Consider the following 19,936-nt stretch of genomic DNA (forward strand, 5'->3'; position numbering starts at 1 on the left):
CCTGACAATGTGCTGTTAGTTTTAATTGAAGAACGGCATTTGTGTTCAAATATATCAGACAAGTTTACGTAACTGCTCATGCGACACTCAGTTGTAATTAGTCAAGAAATAAAGTCGAACAACAGCTGCGGGTTTGATTCTGAACGTATCAGATTGCAGCACCTTTTACTTCCATTGACAAATGATAGAGATTCGAAGAGAGATCCTTCAGACCAGCAAGCAAACCCACGGCTATTTCGGTTTTCTATCTAGGCAACGTTGGTGTCTGCAATAGCATACATGAAAGCGTGATGCAATTTCTGTGGCTAAATTTGTTGCACGTCATGCACAGTAAGAGTGTTTCTAACACCAAATAAAAAGTCAACAATTAGCGATCACGCCTTCTCCTCAGTTAACCCACTGAAACCCTTGCTGTTAACAGTTCTTTAATGCATGCTTTACGAGCACCTACATATTGTGTCGGTTCTTTCAGTTTTATTCATTAGGTTTTCAAAGGCATAAGTAGAACACCAGAGGTGCGAACGCAAGATGTGTGGTTATCTGAAGAACTCATTTCCATGGCAGCGGGGCCAAGCTATTTAGTGTTTTTATAGTACCAGGGAAGGAGAAGCGGCACTTCACCTTTGCCGCGCAGGAACAAGGAGACGTGCGGCAGACGCCGTAGTCGGCAAGATTTGAACCTGCATGGGGAGTCCCCAATGGATTTCGAGTCCATCGCCTTAACCACTCGGCCACGACTACAGCGAGTTCACCATCGCCGCATTCCTCCTTTAATCTAACACGGAGTGCGACGTGGCTGCGGAAACCTTTTCAAAGTCGCTCTCCGTTAAAAAAAAATAATACCTTTGACAAAATACGTGCCGTCAGACAGACACGCCTCAGAGGGTTTAAGGCTGGCTTCATGTCGGAATGATAAAGTCTCCCCGTCCGGACATGAAAATGTCACTTTGTTACACACAAAAAAAGAATCAACAACAGAGAAATGCCCACAAGCATTTGAAAAGCCGCACCACGTCGCACTTGAAATAGCTCTTACATTAGTGGTAGACGCAGGAATCGCATTTTTATTTACGCTCTTACCAACGCGATGGAAAGCAAAACAAAGCAAAGCAGAGCAAAACAAAACGAACAAACGAAAACCCTGCACATAACGCCGTTACGTGCCCAAGTGGTATTGTACGTCATCCTAGCACTGCACCCCGGGGCGTACGGTACATGGGAACGAGCACACGCCACGAATCGTCTCGAATCACTCCCTACAGCTGTAAGGCGCCTTGAAGCGTGCACCCCCAACATTCTTCTTTGCGCATCTGTGAAAGGTAAACTCTTGAGCAAACTCTGAACCAGCTCTAAGGAAACTAATCCGATTAGACGTAACTTTGACTCATCTTTTTACGCTCAGTGCTGGATTGCTCAAACTCCAGCTAGGGTTAGGGTTAGCATTACCACGCTACTTAGACACTTTGTTTACGCTCAGTGCTGGATTTTGGGAACTTCAGGACGAGTGGGAATTTTCTCCTATCTGTCCATTCTGTTTTGTTTTGGAGACTCTTGGCTGCCTATGTTGTACAGTGCAGCGTGAAGGAAACATTTTCCAAAACTGTGTCAGCTCAAGAGTTGTAAGAAAACCTCTCCAGCTGCTACAACTCTCTTCATTTTTGTCATTTAATGTGACACTCGATGTATAACTGGAGCCTCACATATGCAAATGGTGAGGCTCCAGTTCGACACCCAGTTCGACACCACTTTACAGTATATGACAAAAGCATGGCAAACTGTGCCGGACCAGCAGATAACTTCCGCTTATTTTGACCATATTAAACATTGGAAATCTTCCCACTTGCATTTGTGACACTTGATTTTGGCTCCACCTAAGAAACTCTTAAATCTTCTAACACTTTTCTCTTCTCCCGCAACACACTTGTCTGTCGGCACTATGTGGAAGCGTTGCATGACAACCCATCTCACCACGGAAAGGAACCTAACAGCTTTGGTAAGAGAGTAGAATTACCTGAAGAACTGCTTTCCATGGAAGCAGGACCAAGCGATGTAGCATTTTTATAGTACCAGGAAAGGAGAAGCGGCACTTCGCCTTTGCCACACAGGCACAAGGCGACGTGCAGCAGACGCCGTAGTCAGCAGGATTCGAACCTGAGCGGGGAGTCCTCAATGGATTTCAAGTCCATCGCCTTAACTACTCGGCCACAACTACAGTGAGCTCGCCGCCGCCGCATTCCTCCTCCGGAGTGCGAGGTGTCTGCGGAAACCTTTTTAAAGTCGCTCTCCGTTAAAAAAAAAATACCTTTCACAAGATACATGCCGGCAGACAGACACGCCTCAGAGGGTTTAAGGCTGGCTTCACGTTCAAATGATAAAGTCTCACCGTCCGGATGTCAAAATGCAACTTTGGCAGACAGAAAAAAAACATCAACAAACCACAAATGTGGACAAGGATTTTACAAGCTGCACCACACTGCACTTTCAAAAGCATTTACATTCGTGTTAGACGCAGGAATTGTCCTTGTTTTGCGCGCTTACAAACGCCATACAAATAAAACAGGTCTACGGGTCTGAAACCTGCTCCACGGAAAACAGTTCTGTTGCGCTTTTGATCAAAGGGAGATTCTCTGTTCTTACTTTTTCATGACATAACACCCAAAGGGGCTTCTTTGGAGCTGGATTCCAACCAGCATCCTAAAGTTTCTTGGTCGTATCCTTTACAGTCCTCTGTTCGGTCGACATGGAACAGAAGGGGGCAGCTTTCCTCACACATACAGTGCAGTTCTGCATCAGACCTCTAACTCGTTTCCTTAGCTTGGATTTAAGCCACGAAGCAGGCTTCTACTGTATAAACGTCTAGAGGAATCACAAACTATTTGAGAGGCCATCATCCCAGGGGGAACTGACAAAGTCTATCCCTAAACACCTAGCGCAGTCTCTCGAGAGACTGTCAAAAATCGCTTTCTCCGTTTGTGCTGCAAGTAAGTGAAAATGCGGTCTCAACCCAGAGCCACTTGGCAGCAGCGGCACGTAAATACTGTTACTGCCACTGCTCGATACCGACGTTAGCCTACTATACCATGTTCAGCCACCGCTAGAAAATGTACAGCTCTAGTACTGGAGCAAACAGAAGGAGGGCCAACATCTAACAGGCACACGTGTCAGACATAGAGAGCGCCGAGGATGGGATTCGAACCCATGCGTGCAGAGCACAATGGATTAGCAGTCCATCGCCTTAACCACTCGGCCACCTCGTCAATGAAACTGGGCTTTCCAGACACGGGTTGGCACGCTCCAGATGATCTTTTTCTTTTTTTTCCCTCGTACTCGAGGGTCCTTTTCCTGTTCCACATGCGATTTCAACATTTTCCTTGGGAGATGTCAAGCCAGCAAGCCACTGCTGTGGTTCAGTGGCCAGTGTGGAGTTCAGTGGCCCTGTTGTACACAGAAAGCACATTGAGCTCCTTGGACATGAAAAGTTCCAGATAAAAGCCATTTGTCATCCTTTCTCTTGGTGTCGATGTTGCTATTGTATGTAAAGGTGGCAACTTGCTCAGCGAGCAGGCGGAGCACACACCGAATGCAGATGTGTCTGAGTGGTGTGTCCAAGTGGCTGCAAAAAAACAGTACTCCCGGGGCGCCGTGGCTTAGTTGGTTAAAGCGCCTGTCTAGTAAACAAGAAATCCTGGGTCCGAATCCCAGCGGTGCCTTTTTTTGTGCTGTGTTCTCGAACAGAACTGGTCATTATGGACAACCGCATACGCCTAGACTTAATTAAATGCAAGTATTCATTTCCTGTCTTGAACGACTTGTTTTTCTTAAAATGGATGCAACTTGCAAAACATGAAATACAAACCTCGCTAATCAGCGCTCGCGGCTGGCAAAAAAAAAAGAAGTCAGCAATGTTTTTTTTCTTTAACCTTAACCCTGCTAATGGAGAAGAGTTAAACGACCGAGTCTATGCAGCTTAAACGGTGCTCACGTCGGGTTCTTAGCTGAAAGGGTGATAAATCCCGCTCACCCCAGTCCTTAATCTTTTAAAAGGATACAAAATTGAACCTAGTCGCCACATCACATACATCCTGTTCAACGATAAAAAGGTGACATCTATCCTCGATCCAGAGTAAATCCCACGTTGAGGGCATATTTTTTTCCACTTTACCATGAGTCGGGCTCGGCTGCACAGAGGCGAGAGCAGAGCAATGAGGTCACGGGGACAGGAGAGCCACACGCTGGCGGTTTAAACACGCGGAAGAAAACTGAGGGATCCACAGTATGTGGACCCTCCGTGCGCCATCAGTCCGCACTCCGGACTCTGAATCCTGCCATCCGAGTTAAGATCTCGGCGGAACCTGAGGCGCAGTTCTTTCTTAAAACGTAATCTGGTGAGCATTTCTAGAATCGTACTTGTATAGATGCAGCCTTTAATGTGTTGCTAGGTTAAAATTGATGACTTCTTGAACTTCAGTAGGCAACTGCCCTCTTGATTTTGGATTTAATTTCTTTATTACAGGGGCGCTTTTATGAAGACCGAGTCATGTTCAGGTACTTTGCTTGATGGAGGAAGCATATTTCGGACTCTGTGATCTGCTCACCTGGAAAGGTCTGCTGTACTACTACAAGAGAGAAGTAGAGTCTGGAAGAATGGACAATTTTATGATGCTTTGGAAGATAATGTTTTTTTTTTTCTTTGAAATTGAAATGAATCAGAATATCAGTGCAAAAGACAAACTCTTGGTTTGGTTTAAAGAGATATGGTTTTAAAACAGACAAAATGTAGAAAACAGGTGTTTCTCACTTTTGGAAGAGAATGGACCGGGGGTAATATTTTACAAGTTATATAATAGTAAAATATTATATAATAGGGGTAATAGTCGCGAGGGGCTTCAGCTTTTTCGTGCTTAATATGGTGCGCTGTGGCCACGGCAGATATGGGATCTATAAAAGCCGAAAATTCTCCGATCATTGCCTGACACAGCTCCTCAAAGCTATTACAGACCTCAGGTCCTTGTCTAGACATCCACTCGTGGACCGCTCGGCTGGTAGTTTTCCTTACTAACATAGCCTTTTCCTGTTCGGACGCTTCGGGCATAAACTGCAAAGTATATCTCAGCTCATCAATGTAGGTCTCCACATTATTCCCTGACACTGTCGGGTCAAACCTTTCTACATCTTTGGCTAACTGCCTCAGGGAGTGGAGGTTAATTTTTACAGTTTCTCCGTGGGCAGGGAGACGGCCGTGATCAGGAGCAGGGGGTCTATGCCTGAATTGAATCGCCCTTGCGTCTCGCGCAGGACTCGGCGATCTCCCCCATGCCGATCCGACCACAGACCCTGGCCGGGAGAAACCTCCTGGGTGAGCGCTCCGGGCTGCTAGGTGGGCTGGCATGTAAGTGGGATCTAGCCTGTTTTGCTTCCAGTACGGCAGCATCTAACTCCTTTTGCCTTTCCTGGCTGAGCTCATTTAAACTCTCAATTTCTTTTTCTTTTTCTTTCAAGCTCGCTTCTAGGTCTCTCCTAGCTACCTCAGCCGCAGTTTCTCTAGCAGACAGGTCATCTAATTTACCTAAAACTTCCCTGAGTCTGTCTTCACTTTCCTCACTTTTCACTCTCTTTTCTCTGATTATATCCAACAACTCAACTCGCTCCGCCTTATATCTTTCTAGCTTTCCCTGAAGCGTTTGAAACTTTGTCAGCTCGGACAAAGACAGTTCCAGCTGTTTAGCTAGATTTAAGGCGAAACTAGATAGGACCTGAACTGCGTTTACAGACCCTCCTGTGTTAAGCTGGTTCGCTACCTTAGCTACTAAATCTACTTGCAGCTTCTCAATATCATCAAAGTTCAACTTTTCGATACCGCTCCAGTAACCAGGATTGTCGTCGCTAGAAATAGTACTTATAAGCGACTCCACTTCAGACATTTTAGCAGCCATTGTCATTACGTCAGAGAAACTTTAAGAGTATTACTTTTTTTCCTTTTACCAAAATACAGTATGGAATCTAAACACCCGAGCAGATGGATTTCCAATCAGCACACGTTACACTAAACGCTAGAAAACAGGGGGATTTCTTTACGCAGTTATCAGCACACCCGGTATTCGCGTATAAAAGCCACGGTGCTGTGCTGAACTTGAACTCACAGCAACATCAGTTATTCTGTGCGATTGAGTCTCATTTCATTCTAAACTCGCCCACCCAGGGACGCCATTAAATGTAGTGGTTTGATGGGTTTACTGAGACACTTATTAATTGTAGCAGTAATCACGAGGTTGTTCGTTGGGGCTTTTAGAAAATCAATCGCCAGAACAACTAACAACGCACACACACGGGTTCAATACACGAGATACATTTATTAATATAAATTGTGCACCAAACATATACTAGTCTGCCTGGATACGAGCGGCAGACCTTACTGTGAGGGTTATCAATATACAAGATATATAATCTCGAAGAGATGCAAACACAAAGAGATACACAACAGAGAATATATGTCAATATATATCGTTCGGTTACCAAATCGCTAATCAGTGTTATTACCCATTGTTACTCTAAACTCGGAAGTAAATACATTACTCATGAATTAAATTGATAACAACTTGTGTTGAGGTACAATTGAATTCTCGAGACGCAATGTAGAACATGGGGTTAACTTATCCACTGTGTATGGATTTGGAATTTCCCGGCACGAACACCAAACCAGCTGACAAGCTCTGTTGCAGCCTCTGTTCCAGCGGTTGTCCAATGGGCGTTGTGTCGGCGTCCTCTGGCTACCAGCCAACCAGTCAAGGTGCAGCTCGGAGTAGGACGGGCGGAGGAATCTGACTGCGGCGCGCAGGGCAGTCGTTGCTCCGAGGGGATCTACCAGCAGTCCGGCTGGCTAGTAGAAAGTCTCTATGCACAGAGTGTGACCGCGAGTCCTCACAAGTCACTCTTTTGCCTGGGAAGAAACTGGTTCGTTCCCGGTCCAGCGCTGCTTCTGAATAAGCTATTCAGGTTGTCGACGAGGGTCCAACTGTAGGCTGCCGTTGATCAAACGGAGCATTCACGTTAGTAGAATTCTGAGTACGTACGGGATGCTTGGCCTCGCGCTTAGAACAAAGTCCAAGTCCCTATGCAGACAACAGCAGTTGTCACGTGATTGTCTCTGAGGATGCGCGAAAATGGCCAAGGAGAGCCCCGATCTGAGCTTGCGCTCCCTTTTTGACCAAGACACAGATGTGTGCTGATTGGTTGAGAGTTTGGCGGGCATTGGAGACCCACGTGGTATTACCACGCCCTGCCAGTCCCTGATTGGTTGGTCAAGGTGAGATATAAGTCACTTACTCTTGACACTTAAGAATGCAGTCCAGATGTCCATTCAGCACTCCCTAGACAGATAGGCGCCAATGGATGACCATTGATCATGATAGCCAGGCTTAGCTAAGTGCATCCCTGTCTGGGAGCTGTTCCCTATCAAAAGAAAACAACTTAAAATCAGTCTGCATGAATACTTTCTCTGTGGCTGCACCACAGAGATGGGGGGTGAGATGGGGCTTCATTTAGGACAGCATACCAACGCTTAATTCTGTCTTATTAACAAGCATTGCCGCTACACTTGTATCCCAACTTTTGCAACTCGCAACTGAAAACCCACTGAAGCTAAGCAGGTGTGAGCCAGGTCAGTACCAGGATGAGGGTGAGCTACAGGGAAAAACAAAGCTTCCAGATGGAAGTGGTGTTAATGGGCGCTCACTCTGAGGTCTGTACGGGTCCCAATGTCCCAATATAGTGACGGAGAAGCTGTGTTGGAAAAAGGGCGCTGTCTTTTGGATGAGATGTAAAACCGAGGTCATAGTGCTCTGTGGTCATTAAAAATGACCACCAAAACCTTTGACAAAAGCTCTTGGTAATTGATGGTCTTCAATAATGCTTCTCCTTTAGGTACATTTTAAATCAGCTGAAAAATGCTGTGAAATGGGGGGGCACTTCAGGCCAGTGTAGGATTTGGGTTACAAGAACTATGAAACTGCACGAGAAAGCCCGTACACTGAATTACACGGCTTTCTATTCAAAGGACAAAAGAAATTCCCTGAGCTTGATTTTTTGCAGCACAGAGAGGACCACTGTTGTGAGGTCGGTTAGCTCAGTTGGTTAGATGGTGGTGCTAGTAACGCCAAGGTTGCGGGTTTGAGCCGCGTACGGGCCAGGTCCTTTTCTCCTCTCTTACCAAAGCTGTTAGGTTCCTTTCCGTGGTGAGATGGGTTGTCATGCAACGCTGCCACATAGCGCCGACAGACAAGAGTGTTGCGGGAGAAGAGAAATGTGTTTGAAGATTTAAGAGTGTCTTAGGTGCAGCCAAAATCAAGTGTCACAAATGCAAGTGGTTGGATTTCCATTGTTTAATATGGTAAAAATAAGCGGAAGTAATCTGCCGGTCCGGCACAGTCTGCCATGCTTTTGTCATTTACTGTAAAGTGGTATTGAACTGGGTGTCGAACTGGAGCCGCACCATTTGCATATGTGAGGCTCCAGTTATACATCGAGTGTCACATTAAATGACAAAAATGAAGAGAGTTAAAGCAGCTGGAGAGGTTTTCTTACAACTTTTGAGCTGACACAGTTTTGGAAAATGTTTCCTTCACGCTGCACTGTACAACATAGGCAGCCAAGAGTCTCCAAAACAAAACAGAATTGACAGATAGGAGAAAATTCCCACTCGTCCTGAAGTTCCCAAAATCAAGCACTGAGCGTAAACAAAGTGTCTAAGTAGCGTGGGAATGCTAACCCTAACCCTAGCGTAAAAAGATGAGTCAAAGTAACGTCTAATCGGATTAGTTTCCTTAGAGCTGGTTCAGAGTTTGCTGAAGAGTTTACCCAGTGGGCACTGATTCGTCGAATATACGTATATTCACGGCGAAAATACGGCTATACGTATATATACGTCGCCTCGACGTATAATCAAAGTCGAATTGCAACCGTAAAATCGACGACATTAATAAACGCATATATAACGTCGAAAACACATCTAACACAGTGCCTGAGGCTTTTTACTGTATGTATCGTGTGTGCCGCAACTAGGAGTATACGGCACTCTGCACAGTGTACGAAGTAAATTATTTTCGCAGTAATTAATTTACACGTGTATAATAAATATAGTAAATATAATAAATTAATTACTGCGAAAATTACTTCGTACACTGTGCAGAGTGCCGTATACTCCTAGGTAAGTTAGGTACATCTTTTTGCCCAAAACTGAAGGGGCGACATTCCTCCCTCCCCCCGTGATGCCAGGCCTGTCCCCATCCTATTCCATAATGTCATTATACTGTATATAATACCATACAACAGTGACCGATCCTTACTAACTGCATGCGTTAAAATTGCACATCAGCTCATAGCAGGGGGCACATAGCCGCGATGTATTATCAATGTTAAATTTCAACCATAATATCGACAACATTAATAAACGCATACGTTGAGAAAATATCGAACCCAGCATATTTTCCGGTTATATACCACAATGCATTGCTAGTATTCGTTGGTCACCATTTTGGACACGTTTTTCAAACGTAGAAGTATATCCGCAAATATCTCAGCAATCCTCTTTTGACGAGTAAGTATGAACAATAATAATACTATCTGAATACATACAGATCTTTCTTAATATTATTTTGATTAAAATAGTAAGTGAATAAGCAAAAAATGGCACATAAAAATAGTGGAGCTTTTTAAACGTCTGTACTTACTGCGCCCCATAAGAAATCGTTTGTCCCCGTTCAAAAGAGGTTGTGCGATGTCCTGCAGCGTTCGCAAAGCAAACCTTTGACAGTTTGAAAAGAGGAATTTATTCTGCTTCCTGTGCGTGCAGTAGTTACAAAGTTGAACGTCTTTACACGATCTGCTGCAGTTTTCAGTGGGCGGGCGTTGTCAAATGGCTTGGAAAAACGCACTGTGTTTCGGCTCGGCAAACATCGTGAGCAGTGTCCTGCATGTTTTCTGTGTATAGCTGTCTTTTAACGCATACAGAATTCATTCGAAATGGGGAATGGTGTGAATGGGGAAGATGACACTAAATCGTTTTGCCGTTTCTCTATTCTTATTCTATGTTGTACTTTCAAACTTTGGGTACTCTTTAATTAGGACAGACTTTATTGCTCAACTTCTATGATGCAAGCCAAATTTTATACATTTATTTCAGCTTTGAGCTTAGTAAAACGTTCATTTTTTAGATTATACTAAAGAAGATATTAATCATCATTAATTTGGGAAGTAATATTATATAATTTTCTCCTAGCTGCGGTGCTGAAGTCCCACCCTAAATCAGCAGAAAAAGAAATAAAGGAGCACGCAATGTGTTACTTGAAGAATGCATATGCAAGGCAGGGGGCCAGGAGATCTGGACACTGAAAATACTAGGTTTTTGGTTCTAACTGTTAGGACAATTACACAGGGTTTGCAAATAGTGGACAAAAATCGTCTTAACTTCCATTGTAATATTTTTTTTCTTGGAAATATAGAAGTTGTACATTTTAAAATGTATATTTGAATCAAAATGTGGTTTTGAGTTAGTGTGTTAATGTAATTAGTTTGTGTTTGCCGTTACTATACTGTATATTGCCATATTACCAGAATTTGTAGCTGAAGTTTAAGACTAGTTGTGTTTTTTATGATTATTGCCCATATGTTGATTGTTGATTGATTGTATACAATGTATAATTTGAAATACATATTTTTCAGGTGTGAATGTGTATTTTCAGAATAAATTTCTAAACCAAATCATTGGGTTGATTTTCTAGTTTCTACACCTGTAAAACCTAACTTTGATGTATAATAGACCTCTACCCATATACGTATAATAGACCTCTAAAGTTATCCGTATAATAGACCTCTAACCATATACATATAATAGACCTCTAAAGTTATCCGTATAATAGACCTCTACCCATATACGTATAATAGACCTCTAAAGTTATCCGTATAATAGACCTCCAACCATATACGTAGAATAGTCCTCTAAAGTTATCCGGAACTCCTACCATATATGTATAATAGTCCTCTAAATTTATCCGTATAATAGAACTCCAACCATTTACGTATAATGAACATCTAATCATAGACGTATAATTGACGTATAACAATAGACGTATATTAGAATTTCATTCTAGACGAATTGCAGACCACATTTAGACGTCTAAGGTATGCGTTTAATAGACGTATATTATACGTCTTTTGCCCACTGGGTTACGTCTCAACAGAAACGCTCTTTAGCTCTTTCAGTGTTATGCAGAGAACAGCGTCTGTCGAGATCACTTTTGAGTCAGCGCGAAACGCCGTGTGCTGTCAGTTTGATTTCATATTGCTCGTAGCGGCGCCCGGCTTTTGTCTGTCAAACGTTAGGTTGCGCTTCTTCATGCTGCATCGTCGGCATGAGTGGAGCTTTTTAAACGTCTGTACTTACTGCGCCCCATAAGAAATCGTTTGTCCCCGTTCAAAAGAGATTTTGCGATGTCCTGCAGCGTTCGCAAAGCAAACCTTTGACAGTTTGAAAAGAGGAATTTATTCTGCTTCCTGTGCGTGCAGTAGTTACAAAGTTGAACGTCTTTACACGATCTGCTGCAGTTTTCAGTGGGCGGGCTTTGTCAGATGGCTTGGAAAAACGCACTGTGTTTCGGCTCGGGAAACATCATGAGCAGTGTCCTGCATGTTTTCTGTGTATAGCTGTCTTTTGACGCATACAGAATTCATTCGAAATCATTGATTTCTCCAATTATCAAGGGTCCCTTAAAGGATGAGTCAAAGTAACGTCTAATCGGATTAGTTTCCTTAGAGCTGGTTCAGAGTTTGCTCAAGAGTTTACCTTTCACAGATGTGCAAAGAAGAATGTTGGGGGTGCACGCTTCAAGGTGCCTTACAGTGCGTTGTTTCCGACACAGTGTGGCCGGGTGTTTTCCGAGTTATCGCACGGATTGGGCATGCCCACAAGCCGAGAGCCGCAGGCGATGAGCCCGGGGCTGAACAGGCCCCACTGGCTAGTTTGTAAGGCCAGGTGCATTGCCAACCACGACCGGCAGCGCAGAGGCTTTGAAGGCGGTCTGGGCTCCTGCAGCTGTGCAGCCACGCACTCTGGTTTCTCTTCATCTCGTACAAATCTTTCGCCTTTTATTAAAGATTTCCGTGGAGAGGAGCATGAATAAGTTCCATGCAATTTTTGTGCTTCCCTGCCTTCGGGTGGGGCGCAGCCTGGCTGGTCAAAGAGAGAAAACAAAAACGTTCGCAATCACTCTTGTTATGGCAATTGTGGCCGTCTGCTCCGCGAGTCCTCGGTCTCCGGCTGTCTGATTGGCGCTCTTTTCTTTGGGGGGCGGGAAGTGTCCGGCCGCAGGGGATCTTGGGACCTCGCTTTGCATAGCGGCTTCCCAGAGTGCGTCGTTTCCGGCACAGTGTGGCTGGGTGTTTTCCGACTTATCGCACGGATTGGGCACGGCCGCAAGCTGAGAGCCGCAGGCGATGAGCCCGGAGCTGAACGGGCCCCACTGGCTCGTTTGTAAGGCCAGGTGTATTGCCAACCATGACCGGCAGTGCAGAGGCTTTGAAGGCGGCCTGGGCTCCTGCAGCTATGCAGCCACGCACTCTGGTTTCTCTTCATCTCGTACAAATCTTTCGCCTTTTACTAAAGATTTCCGTGGAGAGGAGCATGAATGAGTTCCATGCAATTTTTGTGCTTCCCTGCCTTCGGGTGGGGCGCAGCCTGGCTGGTCAAAGAGAGAAAACAAAAACGCTCGCAATCGGTCTTGTTATGGCGATTGTGGCAGTCTGCTCCGCGAGTCCTCGGTCTCCGGCTGTCTGATTGGCGCTCTTTTCTTTGGGGGGCGGGAAGTGTCCGGCCGCAGGGGATCTTGGGACCTCGCTTTGCATAGCGGCTTCCCAGAGTGCGTCGTTTCCGGCACAGTGTGGCCGGGTGTTTTCCGAGTTATCGCACGGATTGGGCACGCTCGCAAGCCGTGAGCCGCAGGCGATGAGCCCCGAGCTGAACGGGCCCCACTGGCTCGTTTGTAAGATCTGCGGCAGATCGTGTAAAGACGTTCAACTTTGTAACTACTGCACGCACAGGAAGCAGAATAAATTCCTCTTTCAAACTGTCAAAGGTTTGCTTTGCGAACGCTGCAGGACATCGCACAATCTGTTTTGAACGGGGACAAACGATTTCTTATGAGGCGCAGTAAGTACAGACGTTTAAAAAGCTCCACTCATGCCGACGATGCAGCATGAAGAAGGGCAACCTAACGTTTGACAGACAAAAGCCGGGCGCCGCTACGAGCAATATGAAATCAAACTGACAGCACACGGCGTTTCGCGCTGACTCAAAAGTGATCTCGACAGACGCTGTTCTCTGCATAACGCTGAAAGAGCTAAAGAGTGTTTCTGTTGAGACGTAACAAGCTTGTTTCTTTCTACCATGATGTTACCATGACAAAATCTGTCTTTAAACACCTTGCTCAGTCTCTGACGAGACTGTCAAGAATTGCTTTCGCCGATTGTATTGCAAACCGGCGGAAGCGGGGTATTGGGAAAAGTTTTCAACTAGCAATAATCGCGCATCGGCTAAACCTCACAGGCTACGATACTGCCACTGCGCAAAGCTGACGGTTGCCAGGCAACCGCGTGGATCCTATGGAAATCGTTATCAATCGTCTCATGGCATGTCGTTGCTGTAACGCTTCATATTTGCGGCCGGACACTTCCCGCCCCCCAAAGAAAAGAGCACCAATCAGACAGGCGGAGACCGAGGACTCGCAGAGCAGACGGCCACAGTCGCAGTAATAAGAGTGATTGTGAGCGGTTTTGTTTTCTCTCTTTGACCAGCCCAGCTGCGCCCCACCCGAAGGCAGGAAAGCACAAAAATTGTATGGAACTCATTCATGCTCCTCTTCATGGAAATCTTTAGTAAAAGGCAAAAGATTTGTACGAGATGAAGAGAAACCAGAGTGCGTGGCTGGACAGCTGCAGGAGCCCAGGCTGCCTTCAAGGCCTCTGCCCTGCCGGTCGTGGTTGGCAATGCACCTGGCCTTACAAACGAGCCAGTGGGGCCCGTTCAGCTCCGGGCTCATCGCCTGCGGCTCTCGGCTTACCTGGCAGGGGAGATACCTTGATCAGCCTGTAGTTGGAGTAGTTGGATTGTTTTCTTGTTTTGTGGAAGCAGTGTTTGTTTTGCAGTTTGAGATGGCAACCTTTGGATCCCGCAAGAATGCTGTACGTTTTGAGCTTTTGGATGACCTGTTCATGGATCGTATGCAGTTCAGCAGAAAAGTGTTACAGAAGGAACTTGGCTTTGAACCTTGGCACTTGGATTTCATCTTTGCTCTCCCAGGTCAGAAAGCATTTGAGGTTGTATTTGGTACCTATCCTCTGTTTGAACAATGCGTGGATGTGTTTGAGGCAAAAAGAGGGAAAGTTCCTGCACTTGAGAAGATCAACTTGCAGCCTCTGACACAGAGAGAGAGGAAAACGGTGCATGTTGTTATGTTCTCGGAACTGGCAAAGACGGAGGACATTCACACCTGGCTTAACCAGTACTGCACCGTCCACCATGGAACTGAGGTTAGAGATGTTGACGGTATAAAAACAGGAGCAAGGAAATTCGAGGTTCGCTTACTACCGGACAATGTAAATGGAGGCTTAAGGCACCTGCCCTCTACAATCCGGCTGGGCGCCTGCAATGGCTATGTTTTTTATGTGGGACAACCAAAGGTGTGTCGGCGCTGTGGTGCTGTGGGACACCTGGCATCTTCCTGCACTGTGAAATGCTGCAAGACCTGTGGCAAACAGGGACATTTAGCCTCTGACTGTTCAATGCTGCCAAAGTGCAATTTATGTGGCTCGGAAGGACACGTTTTTAAGAACTGCCCTCACGCCTACGCCAATAAACTCAAAATGAGAAAGGATGAGGCAGTGCTTGTTTCAGCCAAACCGGCCCGAAAAGCCAAAGCAAACAACAAGTCAAACAAAGAACCCTTGTTGGACAAAGAGTCTCAGCCTCCAGCCAGGATCAGTCCTGCTGTGGCTCCGGGGCCGGTGGAAGAGAAATCCACTACGCTCCCACAACCGCAGACTGCACCAGACAAGCACGAGGGTTTGAAAACCCCCGAGAACAGCGAGGACCCCTCCCCCACTCCTGCTCCTCAGAACGAGGGCCAGTGTGGGGCCCCCCGGTGGAGCGGGTCCAGCGACGATACCCAGGATTCAGCGGAGCTGCTTTTCTCAGACTCTGCAAGTGCTACAGATGCCCTCCTCTCCTCCATCCAGTCCATCACGGAGGATCTGCAACAGCTGGTGGGTGAGGGGGAAGAGGAGACTGGTGCATCGGCTGCACCCCTTTCCCCTCAGTGCTCCCAGGAGCTGGACTTGAGGAAAAGGAAAAATGACTCTGTTTTCTCCCCGAGCGAGGAGGAAGGAGAGAATGGCGATGGGGACAGCTGGAACCCCTCCACCCCTCCCTCTACCCCCTTCCTTGAAATGGACTCCGTGAATGCTTTTACTGCTGCCACCCTGATGAAGGCTCATTCAGAGGATGGCTGGCAGGAAATTGGTAAGAAGAAAAAGAAAAAGAAGAAGGTAACAGGTGAGACCGAAGAGAAATGTGTTTTGTAAAGACTGGTTCCACTTTCTTATGTAATATGGCTCTAAACATAATTTCTCTTAACACCAGAGGTATCAATGACGGAGTTAAATGTCAGTGTGTCTTTGATTACCTCCAGCAGAGAGAGGGAGATGTGTTGATGTTGCAGGAGTGTGCTTTAGCCTATCAAGAGAGGTATAAAAGCTTTGAAGATAGGTGGGATAAAGGGCCTTCTGTTTGGTCAGGGGACAATAACAACAGAGCCTCTGGCGTGGCCATTCTTTTCAAAGGATGGGCTTTCAAATTGAAAAGTATTCAGAGGGTCATAGATGGCAGGTTGCTGTGTGTGGATGTGGAATGGGGGACCGTTAACCTGCGGCTAATCAATGTGTATTGTCCTACTGACGTGGGAGGAAGGGTGGAGCTACTCAAGGCACTCTCTCCCCTATTGTTAAGTAGCACAGACGTGATAGTGGGAGGGGATTTTAATTGTATCTTAGAGCACACAGACAGGCAGTCTAGCTCTCCGATAAAATTGGATTCCAGCTCACTGGCCCTGCAAAACTTAGTTCAAGACTTTAAACTCTCAGACACATATAGATGTATATATCCCACAACAGCAGGATATACATGGTCAGGGAGGAATAGCAGCTCCAGAATTGACTATTGCTTTGTCTCAGAGAGAGTGAAAGTTGTTGGGGTCACTCTTCAGCCTGTCTTCTTCTCAGATCATCAGGCTTTAGGGTGTAGAGTGGAACTCCAGGGCGGGACTGTCTTTGGCCCAGGCCTCTGGAAACTCAACACAAAGCTGCTAGAGAACGAGGGGGTAGTATCCCGCTACAAGGAGAAACTATCACAGTGGCTGTCCTTGCAGTGTCTGTACGGGTCAGTAGGAGAGTGGTGGGAGGAGGTGAAGATGAGGACAAAGACCTTTTTCATGGCTGAGGGAAGGAAGGCTGCTGCCAGACGGAGAGGAGTGCTAGCCAGGAAACAGAGGCAGCTGCAGCGTCTCTACACGATGCTGCACAGTGGCTTCGATGTGCTCGAGGATATCACCCTTTTAAAAAAGGACATCCGGAGCATAGCCGAAGAAAGTAGTCGAGGAGTGCTGTTAAGAGGCAGAGTGCAGTTCTTGGAAGAAAATGAGAAGTGTACTCGCTTCTTTTTCAGGAAAGTGGTAGGCTCCAAGTCTGTCATGGAAAGTGTAGTTGATGAGGAGGGACGAGAGAGAACAGAGCCGAGTGCTATCCTCTCCTGCACCAAGGCCTTCTACTCAAGACTGTACAGCTCTACAGAGGTAAAGGATGAAGAAATTCATTTTTTTACCTCAAAGCTAGAAAACGTTTTGAGTGAAGAAGATAGGGAAGTACTTGAGAGGGATTTGACAGTAGAAGAGCTGAGACAGGCTATGGAGAGCTTACAGAAGGGGAAAACTCCAGGTGCTGACGGGCTCCCTAAAGAATTTTATTGCACCTTTTGGGATCTGCTTCAGGATCCGCTACTGGTCCTATTCGAGGAAAGATATAAGACAGAATTGCTGCCTGACTCCTTAAGAGAAGGCACTATCTCTCTCTTGTTTAAGAAAGGAGCAAAAAATGACATAAAGAACTGGAGACCCCTCAGCCTGTTAGGCGTGGACACTAAGATCCTGTCCAAAGCCCTTTTCCTGCACCTACAAAATGTAGTGGCCTCACTGGTAGGGAAAGAACAGACTTGTGGGATAGCAGGACGCCTGATGAGCGACAACCTGGCCTTGTTGAGGGATGTCTGTCTGTACTCTGAGGATCGCTCCCTCCCTCTTTGCATTTTAGGTGTAGACCTAGAAAAGGCCTTTGACCGCCTAAACCGGCAGTACTTAACATCGGGACTTGAGCACATGAAGTTTGGCCCCATCATGAGAAAGTGGATTAACCTGCTGTACACAGGTAGCAACAGCAGAGTCATGGTTAATGGCAATAGATCACGCCCCTTTGAAGTCTGTTCAGGGGTGAGGCAGGGCTGCCCATTATCCCCCTTGTTATGCGTTTTGGCTATGGAGCCCTTAGCCTGTGCCTTGCGCCAGGATCAGGCCATTAATGGGATACCAGTGCCTGGAAGTGGGGGAGGAGAGGTAAAGACATCTCTATACATGGATGACGTCACCCTGCTCCTCTCTGACAATGCCTCAATTAGCAGAGCTCTGCAGTGCTGTGATCGTTTCTCTTTGGCTTTCTCCGCAAAAATTAACAAATCTAAGAGTGAGATTTTTTATCAGAACTGGAGGGAGCCAAAAGAAGGACATGATCTCAGGCTGCAAAAGAAGAGAATTAAGGTCCTGGGGGTGTATTTTGGAGAAGAGATGGGAACAGTAAATTGGCAGAACAAATTGCCAATCTTAAACAAAAAACTCATGCAATGGAAGGACCGAGACCTCACCATGACAGGGAAGGTGCTGGTCATCAAAGCCGAGCTCTTGCCTGTCTTGAATTTTCTGGCTTCTACCTTCCCAATCCCACACCGTGTTGCGGCGGTGATGAGGAGATTGATGTTTCAATTTCTATGGGGTGGGAAGCAGGAAAGACTCAGAAGGGAAATAATGTACAGGCCGCCACCCTCAGGGGGGAAGTCTGTCCCAGATATTGCTACGAAGCTGCTGTGCATTTTCCTGGCCTCTGTGCTGAGAGGCTTTGCAACAGCACCTGCAGCGCGTACCTGGACTTATTTTTCCAGGCTCTGGGTAGGTAGGGAGGTGTTCAGAGTGTGGGGTGTCAGACCCAAGCTGGACGTCCCACTCTCTGACACATGCCCTGCAATTTATGGGACAGTTAAAAGTTTTCTAAGATCTCACCCAATTGGCCATATTCCCCTCCGAGATGTCAGCGTCCAAAAACTGGAAGATTTCGTAGCACCCCAGAACAATAGGCAGACCCCTGTGGGCATTTTAACATCAGCCCAAACAAGGAAGGTGTGGAAACACACATCCTCTAAATTTCTGTGCAACATTCACAGAGATTTAGCCTGGAGTGTCGTCCACCAGTGCTTACCGGTACGAACTTTCTTGTACCGTAGGGGCCTCACCCCCAGCCCTCGCTGCGTTAGGGTGGGCTGCGGCGAGGAGGAGACTGTGACCCATCTCCTGTGGTCCTGCTTTTTTGCGAAGGCCTTCTGGGCCCAGTTTGAAGATTGGTTGCAGGCTCTCTCGCCCCAATTTACCCTGACCGCCGCTTTCATCATATACGGCATCTCTCCTGTCAAACTTCCCCCTGACGTGTTTGACAGGATCTGGGCCGTGGTGAACAGTGGGAAAGACGCCCTGTGGAGAGTGAGGAACATGGGGCTGTTCAAAGGCATCGAGGTCCCAGTCAAGGCAGCAGGTAGCCTGGCCCTGTTCATCACCCGAGAGAACTATTACCTCAGAGATCTGTGGAGAGAAGGGAGGGAGGAAGCAGAAAATCTGTGGGAAATAGAGAGCATAGGTCAACATCTCAAGAAACTGTGAAAAACATTATCATGTTTAAATAAAGAATGTGATTTGCACCAGAAAAAAAGAAAATTGTTGCTATGTAACTGTTACCGTGTCAAAATGTAATGAGATGTGATCATATATACTGTTTTAAGTATGTATATTAATGTAAAGCTTTCTGATTTGTGATTTCCTGTATTTTTTTGTGAAAAGAAAATAAAGTTCTTAAAAATCGAAAAAAAGGTTCACCCAGGGCGAGGCTCGGCCATTGCACTCCGGCTGTGTTGACCCCTGCGAATTCCCCAAATGTGGGAATCTCGACTGCATAATTTCTAGAAGTGGGGGACTGCGTTCGCGCTCTCCCCTGATGTGCTTGGTCCAAAATCAGATACGGGAGGGTTAGGACACCACGAGCTGCGTGGCTGCGGAAGGATCCCGGTTCGACAGGAGTGGACGCCGCTGCTGGTTCTCGCTGGCTTTTAGTTAGGGGTCCGGAGAAGCATCTCAAGCTAGTTCCACTACTCCTTCCGGACGTTCATTCCCTTTTCAAAGTCAGTCGTTTTGCTGTAGTCTGCGTTCTTTAGGCTGATTATCGAGGTTAGCCTTTATTTGGTCATGGGGGGCCTCGGTACTGTATGCTGAGTCTAAAGACAGTTTCACCCGTTTTCTGATTGCTCGGTTCTGTACCAGTGCAGACATGTCAAACAGTGAATGGCTGTACCTCTATTGTATCCGTGCTCAATGAATGAAATCGGTAACAAATGAATATATGTCTAGTTATATGAAAAACGAGTGGTTTATCGACTCATCTTCATTTGCAGATTTAGAGGCAGCTTCGATATTCGTTTTACAGACGGGTTTTTTTTTTTGAATATGGGTCACACACATGCCACAGCAAC

General features: G+C 46.3%; 7 non-coding genes across 7 annotated transcripts; 3 read left to right on the forward strand and 4 right to left on the reverse strand.

The window, feature by feature from the left end:
* Positions 1-659: 659 nt before the first annotated feature.
* Positions 660-741, reverse strand: trnas-cga (transfer RNA serine (anticodon CGA)). The gene has a single exon. It is a non-coding gene; the product is annotated as a tRNA-Ser (tRNA).
* A 2,434-nt stretch (positions 742-3,175) lies between these two features.
* On the reverse strand, positions 3,176-3,257 carry trnas-gcu (transfer RNA serine (anticodon GCU)). The gene has a single exon. It is a non-coding gene; the product is annotated as a tRNA-Ser (tRNA).
* Positions 3,258-12,097: 8,840 nt separating this feature from the next.
* LOC138226738 (U5 spliceosomal RNA) lies at positions 12,098-12,214 on the forward strand. The gene has a single exon (XR_011184671.1). It is a non-coding gene; the product is annotated as a U5 spliceosomal RNA (small nuclear RNA).
* A 391-nt stretch (positions 12,215-12,605) lies between these two features.
* Positions 12,606-12,722, forward strand: LOC138226734 (U5 spliceosomal RNA). Its single transcript, XR_011184668.1, has one exon. It is a non-coding gene; the product is annotated as a U5 spliceosomal RNA (small nuclear RNA).
* A 757-nt stretch (positions 12,723-13,479) lies between these two features.
* Positions 13,480-13,621, reverse strand: LOC138226732 (U4 spliceosomal RNA). The gene has a single exon (XR_011184666.1). It is a non-coding gene; the product is annotated as a U4 spliceosomal RNA (small nuclear RNA).
* A 230-nt stretch (positions 13,622-13,851) lies between these two features.
* On the reverse strand, positions 13,852-13,968 carry LOC138226737 (U5 spliceosomal RNA). The gene has a single exon (XR_011184670.1). It is a non-coding gene; the product is annotated as a U5 spliceosomal RNA (small nuclear RNA).
* A 5,264-nt stretch (positions 13,969-19,232) lies between these two features.
* LOC138226730 (U1 spliceosomal RNA) lies at positions 19,233-19,404 on the forward strand. The gene has a single exon (XR_011184664.1). It is a non-coding gene; the product is annotated as a U1 spliceosomal RNA (small nuclear RNA).
* The last annotated feature ends 532 nt before the right edge of the window (positions 19,405-19,936 follow it).

Source organism: Lepisosteus oculatus, unplaced genomic scaffold (assembly GCF_040954835.1).
Source record: "Lepisosteus oculatus isolate fLepOcu1 unplaced genomic scaffold, fLepOcu1.hap2 HAP2_SCAFFOLD_164, whole genome shotgun sequence".
Classification (NCBI taxonomy): domain Eukaryota; kingdom Metazoa; phylum Chordata; class Actinopteri; order Semionotiformes; family Lepisosteidae; genus Lepisosteus; species Lepisosteus oculatus.